Raw genomic sequence first — 17,276 nt, forward strand, 5'->3', positions numbered from 1 at the left:
CTTGTAGAACAGCTTTTATTTCACTTCTTTTGTACTTTTAGATGATGAACAGATTAGAACTCTACTGTTTATTTCTCCTTTTATCAGTTCTCCATATTGCCTTGGGATCTTTTATGGAAGACAAGTGGTTCATGTAAATTCTTGATCAATTCATGGCTGCAAGATAGTTTTTTGGGTTTTTTTTAATCTTTGGATGTGGGGATGAAAGGATGGCTATCAAGGAATATATGTTCCAGTTGTATTTGTTTAGCAAAGCACTGAATATTACCATGGGACATTCTATGAGAAATAGCATTTAATTAAAGTAAGATAGAATGGGAAATGGAATACCAGCAGAAATGTTGGCCTAGAGCTCCCCCTGAAGTCTGATTTCATGCACATTTAGTTGGAAGAAAGTCATCAATTGCAGTATTTCCAAAGGGCTCCTGTTACTATTACCAAACAAGACACTGTGAAACTATTTTTTAAAAGAAAATGATGGAAGCATCAATAGAAAAACAATAAGAGGAGTTATAAATAGAAGGCGGCCATCATCTTATACCCTTGTAAGATCTCATGAATGAATCTGAAAAGACTTTGTCTGGAAGCACTATTACACTCAAGAACGTACAACTAGATGTGTAGCATTACCCAGACAAAATAGCTGCATTCATGAATATACATGATCCTGCCACATGAGGGCAAACTGGCATCATTTACTGTTTACACAGGCTTATGAATTATTTTGGTAGCATCAGCAGCTGTTATAATAGGGCTGTAAGTTTAGAAAGTTCAGAAATAATTACCCATTTAGAGATGAGGTGAAAAATCCCCTGGCTTTGTCATTCTAGGAAAATGATTTATTCTATATTACTTACGTGTTCCAAAAGAAAGTGCAGTGCTCAGTAAACCTTATTCTCAAGTATATATCTCTAGCTCTACCTATTTTGTATTACAGAAATTCAACTAGCTAGATCTCAAAATACTGAGCTCCAGTTGGGTACTACTGAATATGAAACTCAATTTATTTATGATCATCACTGTCAAAAATATATTGTCCAGTTTATTGCGCCTAATAGTGATTTGATTGTGCTCCAAGGTAGAGTTTCCTTGTAGAGGACACCCACCCTAATTAGGCTAAAGCTTTGTATATAATTGTGTTACTTCAGAATAGGAATTTGCACTTTACAAGATCTGGATTAGCTTCAGTTCTGTATTTCAGGGCCCAATCTTATCCTTTATATTGATCATTAATGGAAAAACACTAAGGGATACATTTATTTATGTTTAATATACAGATATAGTTTCCTCTTCTGTAGGGATTGACAGCAGAGGGGAAAATGGGGTATGTAAGGAAAATCTGGATGTGACAGTAATGACAATGGTATTGGTGGTGCCTGCGTAAACATTGTAGAAATGCTATTTGGCAGGAAATGTGACCAATTTCAGAGAAATAGGGTACAAGTATATTGGTGTTTAGATCCCTTAAATTCCAAAAAACCAATCATCTCCTTGCATACACCTTCTATGGAGATAAATCCTGCCACATTTGAGGCCAGTTAGGCACAGAGGTTTCACTATTTGAGTATTCTTACTTGGGTCTGATTAATATGTTCACCTATAGCAAGAATTTATATCGGAAGGCAGCCTTAAGGTCTTCCACTGTAGACTATTAGAGACTCATCTCCATTCCTCTTTCCTCTATTTTCCTATCCAAACATCCAAACAAAGAAAATCTGAATGTAGCAGATAGCATCTGCCTTTCTGTGGATGTGGGTTGAATTTAGTTGATCTTTTCTTATTTGTTTTATTGCTTGAAAAACATGAGATAGCTCTTGGCCAATGGAGAAACTACAATGTGCTGATCAACGGACTCAGGAGCATCATCAATTGTCCATAGAAGTTGAATGTTCTAACTGGCAAAGAGGAGGAAAGATAAATTTCTGCAGCTTGTGAAAATGGCCAGGGGACTCCACCTGGCCTTTCAGTGCCTTAGTCCTCCAGCTGATGAATGAAGCCAGGTCATCTGGTTATATGAGCTGAGGAACACAGCGAGGCTGTGAATTCACTTTGGTTGAGAATTCATAATGTTAAACTGTCAGCAATACTATGCCTCTGTTTCATTATAATCTTGTGATCATTGTAATGGCATAAAACAGTTAGACCATCCATTTATTTCTAATCTATCAAGATCTCACAGTTTGTCACTTTTTTGTCCCTGTAACATGCTGCTCTACCACATGCATCTCTGGGGTGGGGGAGGGGGGCACTCCAACCTGCCTACTGTTAAGTTTTAAAAGATATCTCTCAATCTTTAGACCAAGGAAAAACAATAGATTAGGAAGAAGAAGGAGAATAATTATGACCAGTGTACTTCTCTTTCTCTAGTTTAGTCTTGCTCTTAACCTTGTCTGGTGGAAAATTCTGAGAAGGTGAAAGATCCCTTTGTTCCAACCTTCTCCAACTGGATGAGCTTCAGATGTCCTGGTGTTGAAATCTCATATTATAGTTGGAGGCTAGACCATTCATTCAAAAATTGGCTGGTCCATAGATATTTGATTGCCTAATGATAATGCTTTATAGAATAACAATGCTATAACACATGTGTACTATACTAAACTCTCATACTGTGTGGTTTTGGAAGGCAGATCTGCCCAGGGGTAGTTGCTGATAAAATATACATTCTTACAATGCCAGGAAAGTTTTTTAAGCACCACAGCGCTCCATACAAATGTGTTTTGCTTTTGCTTTTGCCTTGTTTTTCCTCATCAGTGTTTAAATCTGGACATGTAGAAATGGTTTCTTAGGTCTTAAGATCTATATCTGTCTGTCTGTCTGTCTGTCTGTCTGTCTGTCTGTCTGTCTGTCTATCTATCTATCTATCTATCTATCTATCTATCTATCTATCTATCTATCTATCTATCACATCTATATAGCCACCCATCTCACACAAAGTGACTCTGGGCAGTGCGAGATCTAAGAGAGTACACTCCTGTGACAGAAGACAGGAAGAAGTCCTCTCCTTCTAACTAATATATGACAAAAACTATAATCAGCAGTTAAATCACACTCTTATTTCATTTCTACAGATGCTAGGGCTTTTGATCCGGCCAGAATATGGAAATAAAGCAAAGCAAGGATATGAACTGGAGAAAGGATAAACTGCATCCCTTAAACAATATATTCTTTGGGGCACATTTTTTCCCCCACACCTACAGATGCAGCTGGAACGCTACACGGATAGGTTTGTTTTCCAAGCTGAGTCACTGTAAAGAAAACACAAGCCATCTGCAATAGATCTTTTGTCCCAACTCTTCGTAAGTCAAACGTATCATTTGCTACAGCCGCAAAAATTATAATATGTGCCGTTGGAGGCTGCCAGTTCTGGAGCATATGTAATATGCAGCTTTGGACTCAAACCGTTTTGAAGGTTTGCCTTAAATATAGTTAACAGTTTCAGTAGCTTCCATAAACCTATAATAAAGAGCCCAGCTTTAAGTTCTCAAATTGCAGGGTGGACATGCAGAGGAACAGAGCTGTTAATTTTCTTTATAAACTTCTATTTAGGTTTCTTGCCTTGTGTAGGGCATGCATACTAATCCTATGAATATGTACTGCAAAGAAACACAGTTCACGAAAGTCAAAGGCTTTATATCAATGTAAACCCTCAACCTGTGTTGGACTATTTCAGTTTGTCAAAAACCTGGACTGGCATTTCAAAGCATCTTGGACTATAGCCAATTTAAAGACTTTTTTCCCATGATGTGTGCCTGAATTAATTTAGGCTGATGCCCTGAGAATTAGGCATTTTGAAGGAATGGGCTTTGAAAAGTTTAGGTAAATGTTTCTAATCATAGTTGTAACCTCACGGAGATCCATCTGTTGAGGCTGACCCCCTCACTAAAGCATTGTTTTCTCCCTTCATCTGGAAAAAATGGGGAGAAAGATTCAGAGGGTAGAAAGTTGGATCTTAGAAGGAATGGTAGGTAATGTAAGAGAGAAGTGGATTCAGTTCTAGTTAAGACAGATTTAAACAGAGAAAGGAATGTAGGAGAAATCTCTGGAATTGCTTATTTAGGCAGTATTATTGTGTTGGGCTGAGGCTGGGCTGAGGCTGGCAAGGCTGAAACAGTGGTTCTCAGGCTAGAGAAAGCCATTATGTAAACATATCTCAACCACTTTGCAAGGCCACCCAAGTGACCCATCAACTATCCATTATTTTGAAAGGGTAGGAGGAAGAACTCCAGTGTTTAAACCATCTGACATCTTTGTACTGCACTGGGCAATCAACTGTTATATTAAGGTGGTTGTTCCTGTCTGCAATAAAAATTAAAACTTTAATCTGGCTACCTTCCACCAAATTAAGCCAAGTAGTTGAAATAAGTGCCTGGAGAGCAGAGATTTACTGCCAATCACATTGTGAAGCCTGACAGTTTGTTTGCCCACTCCTACTCCTATCACAATGGGAGGAGAGCCCTCAACTAGGAATCAAGAATTAACCCAATGGTTATAGTCCCTCACCTTGCTAATTGTTGACCCAGTTACCTATGGCATTTTTCCAAAATCAGAAAGGGAGTGGGCAACCCCCCGTCAGATTTAGGCAACTATTTGAATTTTGTGGCACATCTGTGAGCAACATTTAAGGAATCTTTCAAGCAAGTGAATGCCAACCCTGAAATCTATTACATACAGGAATGTAAGCATTCCATGTGGAAATATGCTGCTGATTTTCAGCTGTTAGCTCAGATGTGGACTGGAATGAAAAAGACTTAACCAGTTCAGAGAAGAACCATAAGATGAAATAAGCAATGAATCCATGTGTCAAGATACCCCAGAATCTATGATAGATCTGTTTGGATAGCAGTAGAAGACCTGAGGATAAGGAAATTGAGGACAAACACCCCTTTAGAGCAATGCCTTCAATGCTACATGAGGTCACTTATAATGACTCCATTTCAAACCACTTATGGCTACCATATACATTACTACTAAATCCTTCCCACCCCTCATCTGTTCAGTAGACCTCCCTCCTTCTTCAAGAATTTCAAGCCACCTAGTATCTCCTTAAAAATCAAGGAACCAGGAAAAAGGAACTTGCTGACTGTCTTTGTCAGGAAGGCCCCTGACAAAGCCAGAAGTGATCTCCAGCAGGAGAGATCATATCTGGCTTCCTACCAGGTTTATCGCATTCACATGGTGCCTAAGAAGCTGGGTGCCAAATTTATGAAATCATTCTCTGTAATCGCACAGGTCTGTCCTGCGTTTTTCTGCTTCTGCTGGCACAAGGGAGTCCAATCTGTCTCCCGTGCTTTATTTCATACAATATACCATAATTCCAGTTGGTAGTGTATGCTCCAGTGGGCATACAGAGAGAGAATCTATTCCCTGCTTTCCATTACATTTTGTACTATTGAACTATCTACCATGAAAGATTGGGGCTTGTTTTGTTTTACCGGTTTAGTAGTGAGATGATGAAATACTAGGTTACTGGTGGTGGTGGGTTTTTTTTCTTTTTTTAACTAAGGAAACTGCCAAGTATCTATTAATTTGGAAGAATGGAAAGAAGAAGAAACATGTGTTCTATACATTTCCAGCAGTTTTGTACTGCAATGGGCAATCATGAATTATGCGTGCAACTTTGTTTTCGTTTGCAAGAAAGATTTTAATCTTGCTTAATCATGCTTGGGGAGTCTTCTGTCAAGTCAAGTCAAGACGCTGAACTAAGGTTTAAGAGTCTGGAGGTCAATTATTTACTACCAAGCTTGGTAAATGTGGGTTTGTGTTTCTTCTAGTAGAACAATATTTTTGTACATTTGATTGTGCAGCTCACTGGGGTTTATCTCAAGCACCACATATCCTGTAAAGTCTAATTCTCAGCATTTGTTTTCAGGGATGTAGGAAATTTACTATTCCAGGAATGGAACCTTCTGAGAAACTCATTCCATTTCTCCCCCAGATCAAGCTGATCCAGTTCTTTTCAACCAGAACACCATGTCAGGGCAGCACAAACCACTTCTTATTGGGAGGATTAATTTCCAGAAAACTGATGGGCTACCTCCAGAAAATTCAGATTGGTGTGGTCCAGAGGAGAAATAGAACATCCTAGAGTTCTCCAGAATGTTTTGTTCCTGGAATGATAAGTTTGGTACATAACTGCTTGTTTGTTTTTTACTCAACATCTTATTTTTAGACTTGGATGGGAAATGGGCTTTCCAGTTCTGCCCAAGGAGGAATGAACCTATAACAAAACAGGTTTGTTGTAATTTACCTGAGAAGAATTATATTGTTAGAACAGAGATATCCCCAGTCTATTATCACAATGCATTGGGATGCAAAATGCGACCTATGGAACCCTACTTTCATATACATCCACAACAACTAAATGATACCAATTTATACTTTCTGATATACATTATAATTAAAGCTACAGTTTCTTGCTGGTCTTTATCAATTCTACTTCACAAGATCAGACCACCTTCATTCCAATCTATTATATTCTTGTACTTTCTCACAGGCACACAACATACCTATTTCTCTCATGTCATGTCATTCATTCATACTCTGTATCATTTATTCTTTTTTACATTCCATGTTTCTATCTTTTGTATGCTATAGTCATCACTAGATGGCCCATGTCGAATTAAGATCTTTGCCACAGGTCATCTACAAGCATGACCAAGGCTGTCTCGGTATTATAACCTGGCATGAAAATTGTCCAAAATAGGCCTACAAAATCTATGTTCTCCAGGTTGTCATCAGCTGCAGTCCAACCACCTTCTCAATCACCTTCCTTAAAAAGGGAAAGTTTGATACAGGTTTATAATTATCTGAAATCACTTGGTCCAAGGATGGCCTCTTGAAGAGGAGGGGAACCACCAACTCCTTCAAGGCTAGAGACACCACCCGCTCCCTCAAGGAGGCAGACATTTCAGAAACCATCATGGTGCATCAAATTAATTACATCCTATATTGTATTTTATTATTGGATCTTGCAGTATTTTCCACACTACTATTGTTGTTGTTGTTGTTGTTTAGTCGTTAAGTCGTGTCCAACTCTTCGTGACCCCATGAACCATATTGCGCCAGGCCTTCCTGTCCTTCACTGCCTCCCTGAGTTTGCTCAGTTTCATGCTCATTGCTTCAGTGATGCTATCTAACCATCTCATCCTCTGCCGTCCTCTTCTCCTTTTGCCTTCAATCTTTCCCAGCATCAGGGTCTTCTCCAAAGAGATCTCTCTTCGCATTAGGTGGCCAAAATATCTGAGCTTGAGCTTCATTATCGATCCTTCCAATGAGCTATTACTGTATATTATATTCAAATAGACCTTTATTTATAGATCTGGAGATGCACTGCATGACTGTATGGAGATATGTTAAATACATCAGTAAATGAAATGCATGAGGAAAAATAAGGAAGATTTGTCCAATTCAGCCCAGACACACTGCATGGCAAAGCCCAAGACCCCGAAGGTTACTGAACTTGCAGTAATACTCAGGATGATCTTTTATAGGTTTCTAGATCCTTGAGCAGCTCTTAAAGAGTCAGGGTAAGACAGAGGGAGAAAAAAATAGATTTTTTTTTCTGGCTTGAATGTTCCTCTAAAAGAGAGAAGTGGAAAGGAATTGTTCTTAAATGGTGATTATTAGGTCCTCCCCAAGCCTGGCTCTTGAAACAATTCTCCAAACCTTTATGCTGTGATTTTACAGCATGCAACTCCTGAAATGACCAAGAACTGATATTGTACAAGAACTATCAGTGTGAGTCTAGACATTCCTGTCTCAGCTCTCAGCTGTGAACACTCAGAGTGACCTAAGGGATAAAGCTGTTATTTGAGCCTCAAACATCCCACATTGGCAACATGGGGATGACAATTCAGTAATCATCAGCAGTGTTGAATATAGACTACAGGGGTTCTAGTTTATTACAGTTTTCTTTAAATAAGTTGTGCAAGACTGAAACTAGCCTCCTATTTTATTTGTACTGTCATTGGAACAAGGACGCAAGGTCAGGAAATCTCCAATAATCAAGTGATCCAGATGTGCAGTTTTTAATAATCCATTGCTGTACTCAAAACTTGCACACAACTGTGCTTGCCAGTCTGAAAATCCATGACATTCAGGGGTTGTTTTTTTCCTTTCCCCTTAAATTTCTAAAAGTAATCCTTGCTTGCTGTGCAAGGCAAATGCTTTTAGGAGTACATTTTGTTTATAGCTTTGCTATAATCAGTGTGAATCAACCAGTGTGACTCAACCAGTGAGACAATCTATATTTTCCAGAGCTTTTCCTCAGTTGCTCGTCTGCCAGCCCCAATTGTCATTCATGGTGGAATAAATCCTTCAAAAACTAAAGCTTACGAAGGAGAGGGGCTCTTAGAAAATATGGCACACCCACACTAAGAATGTTAGGGAAAGTAGAATGCAATGGTATTTTCCTGCCAGCTCTCCAATAATTTGGAGCAATTTTGTTGGAGTGGAGAGCTGGTAGTTGAGCTTGGAGTCAACTCTCCCTTCCTCTTTCCATGCCCCCAGGCCCTAGCAGCATAGTAGTCTGCTGTCATGTCTGCCAGAGTTTGCAGGAGAAGTGGGCAGAAATGACTCTTTTTATGGGTGATAACATGACTTGAAGGAATCAGACACTCCCATGACCAAAAGCGGAATGGCCCTGGAAAAAAATGCAGGGAGATGAGAGGGGAGGTAGCAGCCTGAAATGGCCAATGGCAAATTCCCACCCCTCATTGTGTCATTGACTACAATGTCAAAGAGCCTTGCAGATCATTTGTACAACAACATTTGTGTTGGATGGACAGGAAAAGCAACACTTTAACACTGGAACTACCTTAACTTAACTTAGCTATCTGCACAGTGGCATATGATGGTGAAACCACAAGAATTTGTCCCTTAAAAATGTGCAGGGCATTTTCAAGCTGCACTTAATCAACAGCTCAGAAAAAGGTTAAAATATGAATCCCCTAAATTTGGCTTCCTAGAAATCACTTCTTTCATTTAAAAAAAAAAATGCAACTCCAAAATGGTATTTCCAAACTGTATTGGAAACTTGGAGACCAGAGGACATGCCGTGTGACATTTTCATTTTCACTGGTGATAAGATGCAGGATCATTTTCTCAAATTGTTGTTTATTTTCTCCCAATGACTCATGGGAGTAGAGTGGATTATGCATAATAGTGAACCTTTCAGAATATGCAAATAAGAGACAATCATAATCATTTCAGCTACATAATCTGTACAAGTTGCAGAATTCAGGGTGCCTCAGCGATAATTTTTAAAAATATATATAATACACATAATCCAACAAATAGAACTGTTCTTCTTTTCCCAAGCCCCATTAATTGTATCTGGACATCTCAGAGAAATTGTCCTTACATCCTTTTGCAGTGCTACATTATGTACTATTCTACCTCTAGTCCCCTAGACTCCCCCCTTGTTAACATATACTGCCCACCTAGAGATCTTCCTAGATATGTGGAGTTCAACACCCAGAATCCCCCAACCGACATGACCATTGTTGAAGATTTTGGGAGTTGAAGTCCACACATCAGGAGGACACCGCATATTGAAGCTCCGGTATTCAGGCCTTCTAGAAAACACACTGGAAACAGAACGTGCTAGCCTCCCACACTCAGCAAATATGTGGAGAGTAACTCTACATGATTTTTTAAATGACCATTAGCAAGACATCATGATCAAAAGCCCCCACCCATTTGTACACCCTTACAAATGGTCAGGGCTTCAATCACAACGCTCACCCACCATCTTGCAGATGTTGACCCACATGCATACCACAGAACCCCCGGTAGCTTATTACGTCAATAAATCATATTCTCAATATAACAGCAATCTTTTTTTCATCCACCATTGTTTTTCTTCCATTAACACTTAAAATATGTCCTTGCGCTCTCTTGAAAGCAAGTCAGTACTGAAATTTTAGCATTTCTAAGAGCTATTTTGGGACTTCGTCATTTATAGATATCCCCTCCCCCAACCCTTTTAATTAAGGCATTTTATGATTTAGTTTGTTATGAATTTTATGAGAAGTTCCTGCCAGGAAGTCTCCTGACAAAATAGACTAATTATAAATGGTTCCACTCAATTATGGAGAATTATCACTGTTCTTGTTATGAACAGATAGGGTGCATTAAAAATGCCTCTAAGAGGCAAAAGTTTGGCTCTACATCTTTCCCTTAATGAGGACCAATTAAAATTCCTAAAAAAGCAGAAGCAAAAAATATTTTCACAACACATAAAGAATATTTCTGATGTTTGAATGTCTCCTGTTCCCCCCCCCCCGAGGTGGGATTTCAATGCAGACATTTTGCAAATAGCACGAGGAAGCTATTTTCAGATGGCTAAGAAAAATATTAGTTGCCCGTTGGCCTAAACTTGCACATTGTCTTAAAAGCTGAAGGCCAAAGATGAATGATGATGTTTGTTTCAAAATGTCCCTCTTAAAAAGTGGCAACCACTGGCAGTCGATAATGCACATTCAATGGCCATAAAGCAAAAGCTGGAATTTCTCCAGAAAAACAGAAAACTCGACATTTTTGCTGTCTGATTTCAAATTCTTTATACCGAAGTCTAAGATCAAAAACCCCAAACTGATGAAACTGCTAAAATTATATTAATGCAAAATTGGTAAAATTACTAAAATGATGAGGCTGAGTAAGAAAAAATATTACCACTAAACGGTCATTTCAATGTGGCTTCTACAGGCAATATATTAATATTTCAAGACATTTAATGAGAGTACATTACCTTCATCAGATGAAAGATATTGAAAATAAACTGAATCTGAATGCCCTGGAAAGTTACATGTTAATGGTGATATATATTATGCTCAGATGCATTTTTGCTGCTTGTATAGTAGATTTTATATGCTAGTCTGTAATTGTAATAACAATTGATTTGATCTGATTTAGTGGATTCTGAGACAGTATTTTTCGCCATACTGTAGGAGAATATACAGACTTCATCTTGTAGAATTCTTAACAAGGTGGGAAATACAAAAACCTGAAGGCCGGACACCAGTGCTGGGGAAAACTGGTTTATGAAAAAAATGAAATAAATATTTTTATTGCAGCAAAGATTAAGAAGATTAAGCAGATTGGTATTTTCCATTGATGTCTTCTTGAAGTTCTGCTTTTTAAAAAACACTGGGATTTGTTTTTAACCATAAAATAAGATTAAGACATTAAAAATAAGCAATAGTAAATAATATTTATGATTTTGAATAAGCTGTATTTTATTTATACATTTTGTCAGTGTTTAACAGTTTTTTTTCCCAATCATTTTGCATTATTATAATATGTACATTGCCTTGAGAGTCCATCAGGATATATAGAAAGTAAAAATCCAGTAAGTCTCAAGAGATTGAGTATTATTCTCTTATTCAAAGAGGTTAATCATTGCAAACAGTGTAAGTTGGCCCATTTAATACTAAGAATGCCTATGATTTTCTAGAAAACAATCCCCCCCTGCTTTTTTTTTTTTTTTTAGCAAGCATTCTGAGAAAGGTGATACACAGGAAAGGAAAAAGTTTGTTAGCTAAAATTAAGGAGTATAAGAATGTGTGTTCTGTTCATTTAGATAATTCAGGGTGTTTATTTTAAACAATGAATATTTAAATAAGGATCCTTCAGCATTAGCAACAGTCATTCAAATCTAGTTGTCTATCAGTTTATTTTCATCAAACAGCTGCTTAGCCATATGGCAGAAATGTCCAAACTGATTAGTAAATATTGATATATTGTTGATCAGCATAATAGTTCATATGCATATTCTAAAACTGACATGTTAAAAGGTAAGCTGTGATTAATAATAATTTGTTCTTATTTTTTATGCATATGTTTCTGTGTCAAAAGCTGTTCTCTTTCTTACACTTTCCTTCCCTTATTTGAAGTCTTGGTATATTTTCTCTATTGGGAAATGTAAGTCTTGAATTTTATGGCTAGAAGAAGGGGAGGAAAGATGTGCTCCCCTTTTTTATAGCTTAGGATGGAGAAACCTGTAAGGACTGCCACTGTAAATTTATCATGTAATATTCATAAAAGATGCCCATCTCAGATGAATACTTTTCAATCATATCTTCATGGTGCAGGACCCATTGGAAATTATATGTGTGTATGTGTGTGTGTGTGTGTGTGTGTGTATTTCCAGTTGCACTGAACTATCTACAATTAGTGGCTGCAAATTATTAGGAATTAGAGATTACCATTTCTTAGAGCAGAATTATCCTATTGGCACTGAAATGAAACTGTAGACAAGGGTTTTTTAAACAAGAAATTGGAACTTCAATATGCTGGCTTTAGTTTCACAGTACACTAACTAATACAAGGGATAAGTCAGAAAGAAAACCAGAGTGATTCCCATCCCTATGTTATGTATTTGCTTCAGTCTTAAAATGCTATTACTGAGAGTTCTTACATTGAAGAAAACTTTAAACAAAAGATCTGACTCTAAGAAGCTCTTCTCAATGTCCTTCCTTGATCTTTAACCTTTTTTTTTTTTTTTTGCAACTCTGGTCTCATTCTTTGGTTCCTACTAATAAGGGAACCACCTTGTTTTATACAGAAGCTATATTAACTTAAAAAATGTATTAACTAGGAGTGATAAACATGGATTCTTCAGTATCTTTGTCCTACACGTGTCAAGAATTCATCATAAGAGTTCCTGAGTGAGTAAACACGACAAAAGGATTATGTAATATTGGTGAACATGTAGTCAACTTGGGCTACCATACCTGGGCTGAGAAAATATGGAATATCACTAGATGACAATGAATACACACATTCTATTCGTTGCTACCATTGGCAACTGACTGGATTTTCACAGCCCAGGTGTTGTAGCTGTAAGGCAACATAATTGCAAGAGGGAGAGCTCAGAGAAGTATGTAAATAAAAGAAATTGAGCTCAAACAATTAAAATGGGCCTTTCTTATATTACATCTTATATTATTACATCATGGGCTGCAATACCCCAGATGACCACTAGAAAGCAGCAAAGAGTTTAAATTTTCTGCATCTCTTTAATACCCTTGGTAATTGCCTATGTTCTGCAGCCCAGATATAGTATGGCTAATTTACTTCTGTGATAACCAAAGAACATTTGATTCAACTCAGATTTTAGAATGAAAAAAGTCAAACATTAGAATCCATGTTCTGTTCTTATATAGAAGAACCTAATCCTCAATATGTAGCTTAAATGTAAGTTCCTTACTTAGCTTTACTAACCTACACTGAATTAGGATTGTACTACAAGCAAACTGACTTCATGCACAAAGAATAATCTTCAACTTCTCTTGAAAAAAATCAAGAGAAGAGGTCATGCTGTTGCACTGAAGAGTTTACCTACATGCTCTATCTATTTACTTGCCCTAGTTTCCATTAGTGGACAGTGGTGGTCCTTCAACACTCTATTTCCACCTGTTTGGATTTATGATTTTTGTTATTCATACATCATCACGAGCATTCAGACTTTTCACATGCTCCTTTGCCACAATGAGTTTTCAACCTTAGCACAGATTTAGATGGTCTTCTTGACTACAGCATCACAAAGCCAAACCTGGTGAGTAATGGGGATTCTTCCTTCAGCAGAACTCTGCAGAAAAGATAGTTTCCTTTGGGATATTGAGTGCTTTTCTCTAACCTCTTTAAAATAAATGCATTAAAAACAAAAACAGTCTTTCAATCTTTGTCTGATGTGCCCAGTTTAGGGATGGGAGTGCTGTTAGGTCTTCCTAACTTGGTTAGTAAAATCCAAGTTGACCTTACAGGTTGATTCTCTTAAACAAACTAATGATACTAGAATTGTCTGTCAATTGTCCACCTCACTAAGATGAGGGTAGCTATATAATCCAATATCTTCATGATCTCATTTTGTGTTGTTCTGAAAAACAGAACTAAGTGATGTTCAGGCTGCTTGGAAACATGCAGGTCCAATATTAAGAAATTTGGCACTTCCTTCATGTAAGAACACAAGGTCTGAAAATCTGTGTGCCCTAAGGCATTTCTTTTCACAGAGGCTTAGAAATGCCTATCTCTATAAACTAAGCTCATGAATAAAGAATGATAAGTTTAATGTATCACTGCTTCTGGCTGGAAATAATATTACGCTAAGTTTAAATGACCTTGGTTAGTGTAGCTAGATAAAAAATAGCTTAAAGTGGCAGACAACATTGGTATCTATTTCCTTTCTTTTCCTTCTGGTAATACTGCTTTTTATTATATTTTTTTTCATTAAAAGACTGGCCCTTTCCTCCTGCTATAGACAGCTTTGGAACAATGAAGCCATAATAGGAAGTCTAGGTGGACAAAAGTCATTTGATTGCCCAATTTGGAGCAAATGGAAGCATCTTCTAGTCTGAGTTTGCTCATACAATGTCATCAACCAACTCTTTGGGTTGGTTTGGGTTGGGAAACCAAATGTATGGGTTGTAGAGAATGTTTTAAGGCAGGGTGCGTTATGTCTGACTCCTCTATCCCCATTTTTGCAGTTTTTCCAGAACTGCCTAGGAATGCACTACTCAAATTCAGTAGCAAACCAATGATTTTTTCAGTTGCCAGTTTTTGTTCTTTCCAATCCAGCAGAATGTGGGGAAAAGTTCTAAAAGGGGGCTCAAAACTCTCTCCATCTGACAGTAGTTTACCTCTCTAAAAAATAAACAGAACAGGCCTAAATTTGGGTGGGGACAGAAGGTGGCAAAAGATCAAAATGGTCTGGATCTGACCACGGGCTGCAGGAGGAAAAAAAAATCCCATGATGCATACAGACAGAGAGAGGAAGTTGGGTCATAATGTTGCTGGTTGTTCCATTCTAAGTCTCTCTCCCAAAGCAGAGTTTACCTAGTCCACCCATGTTCTCAGTGCATACATAGTCAGCAAATGCACACAGATAGAACACAGGGAGAAAGGAAAAACATGCACACATACATTATTTTGTTACACAGAAGAAGATATCAGTTCATACAGCTGGAAAAGGTGCACAAAAAGTGAACTCAACTGGTCAAGGAGTTGGGAAGGTTATAATATTTAGGGCTAATCAGGTTATTAGGGAGAGATTAGAATGGGGATGTAAAAATATGCCTGGCATTAATCAAGTGCACAACTGGCTTTTGAAATTTCTTTCAAAGAAAAAAAAATGTTGGAATATTTTCATGCAAGGAGTGTGGTGCTTTCACACATTTATTGTTCACTACAAGGTGGCCAAGAACAAGTGTGAACATCCTGTGTTTCTATCAGCCTTGTGAGGAGTCCAGATAAGAAGCACACCCAGAAGTACTAGCTCCAACTTTATTGTAAAGTTACATTAACAGAATCTCGCAAGTCTGAAAGTACATCTCTCCCCCCTTGCGTTTGCAGTCCAAGAAACTAGGAAGGGTCCCTTCTGAGATGTTTGCCATGCCCCTATTCTTTCTGCAGGCTCAGCTGCCTCTTATCTGACCGTTGCATAGTCTGCAGCTGTTCCTCCTGTCTCCCAAGGCCATTCCCAGATACCATCACATCTTCACTGTACAATCTTCTCTCCTGGGTCTGCAGTCACCCCATCTCCCCACCCTTCCATTCAATCCCAAGGATAAATACCTCGAAGGAAGACCTCCCATTATGGTTTTTCAGACTGGATGCAGCTTTGGAAAGCAAGCAAAAAACAACATGAACACTAATTAACTTGCCACCTCCAACAGTAAAAACACCCACAAGAGAAATTTAAGAAGAAATTGTCATGAACCATAAAAATAAGAGAAAAAGAGAAGCCACTTTTGCAGGAGAAGACAGAAATTACAAGACAAATTTCGATGCAGCATTTGTAGACATGGCTCATAATGTGGATAATTTTCAAAGGGGATTCCTGGGAGAGAGTCCTATCAGTCCCTGCTACTAATGACAATTTTTCTACCTCCTACACCCAGTGGATGCAGGAGCAAAATATACCAACCAGCGGAGCAAAAGCAGGACAACATTATTGCTTTATGTGCAATTTATAGGTTTCCACAGATATTTCGTTCCCTTTTATATATGGCTCATGGTATCTCCTGCTTGAGACATGGTATTTGCGATGACTCATTCACACATTCCTTAATGGGCTAGTGAGTGTGCAGAATATGCACATATGAAATACTGACAAGAAGTGTTACTTTGAGTAGATTCAGATATTGTCTTATTGGATGCTACGTTTCTGGGGGATTAGTGATACAGTCAGCAATATATATCCTATGACCTTACACATGCAGTCTTTTTCATTTAGCAAAGTAAAATTTATCAGTGATGAAAAATGCCTGAGGTCTGATACATAACTATTGGAGCTAATCTTCCTGCCATTGATTGAAAGAAGAGGTGTTTTCTTTTGTTTTTTTTAAGGAAAAACATCTATACCTATAGATTTATACATTTATATAGATTCATCCAACTCTCTGTATTTATAAATCTCTGTAAGTAGTAACATCAGATGTTTCCTGGCACATTTCCAGTTCATTTCAGATTAAGCAACCTATTTTTGTATTAATCCTGCCTTCAGCAAAGATGCTTTTGCTTACATTTAGGGTTTAAATCCTAGATCGTATAAATATTTTAGAGAGCCAAAGGTAAAGGTAAATCAGTTTGGCAGAATAAGATGCACTTTAATCATTGCAATAAAGTTTATTGTTGGCATTTCAAAGTACACAATTTAATAAAGATCTCAGAAACTGAAATGGGCCATAACGTATGACAGAAGATAGTTGATGAGGTCATATATTCACACTGGAAGTAAGTTTTTCCTTCCTTTCCCTTCCCTTCTTTCCTGTTCCTTAGCATCAGCCAAAACTAAAAAATGTTATATTAGAATAATTATTAAGTACAAGTATGTGAATTATTATTACTAACATAAATTTGTTTTTTTTTTTAATCTTATTTCTCTTAGAGATTTTTAAAACCAAGATTTGGTCATCTGCCATTCAATATTCTGAGATAGCACCAAAAACTGTATTTCCCTGGCTGACAGGTTAACCTTATCTATCTGGGAATGGTTTGAGTACATTACAAGTTGAGTGGCATTTCTAAAAACAAATTATCTGAGGTTTTCAAAGTCACAAGTAACCTTAATATGGTGATATATTAACAATACAGCCCAGGGAGTGGATGGATTAACTGAATGATTGATTGACTGACTGATTAATTTTACACTATTTCTATGCCAGTCTAGTAATCTGATTCTGGCCACCTCATAGTAATTGCAAACAAAACCAGAAAATACGCACACTAAAGAACTAAAATGAATAAACCTATTGGTAATAAATAAAGTAATAAAG

Source organism: Python bivittatus, unplaced genomic scaffold (genome assembly GCF_059951505.1).
Source record: "Python bivittatus isolate LINGU-HERP-01145 unplaced genomic scaffold, Pbiv_v1 ctg000120_np1212, whole genome shotgun sequence".
Lineage (NCBI taxonomy): Eukaryota > Metazoa > Chordata > Lepidosauria > Squamata > Pythonidae > Python > Python bivittatus.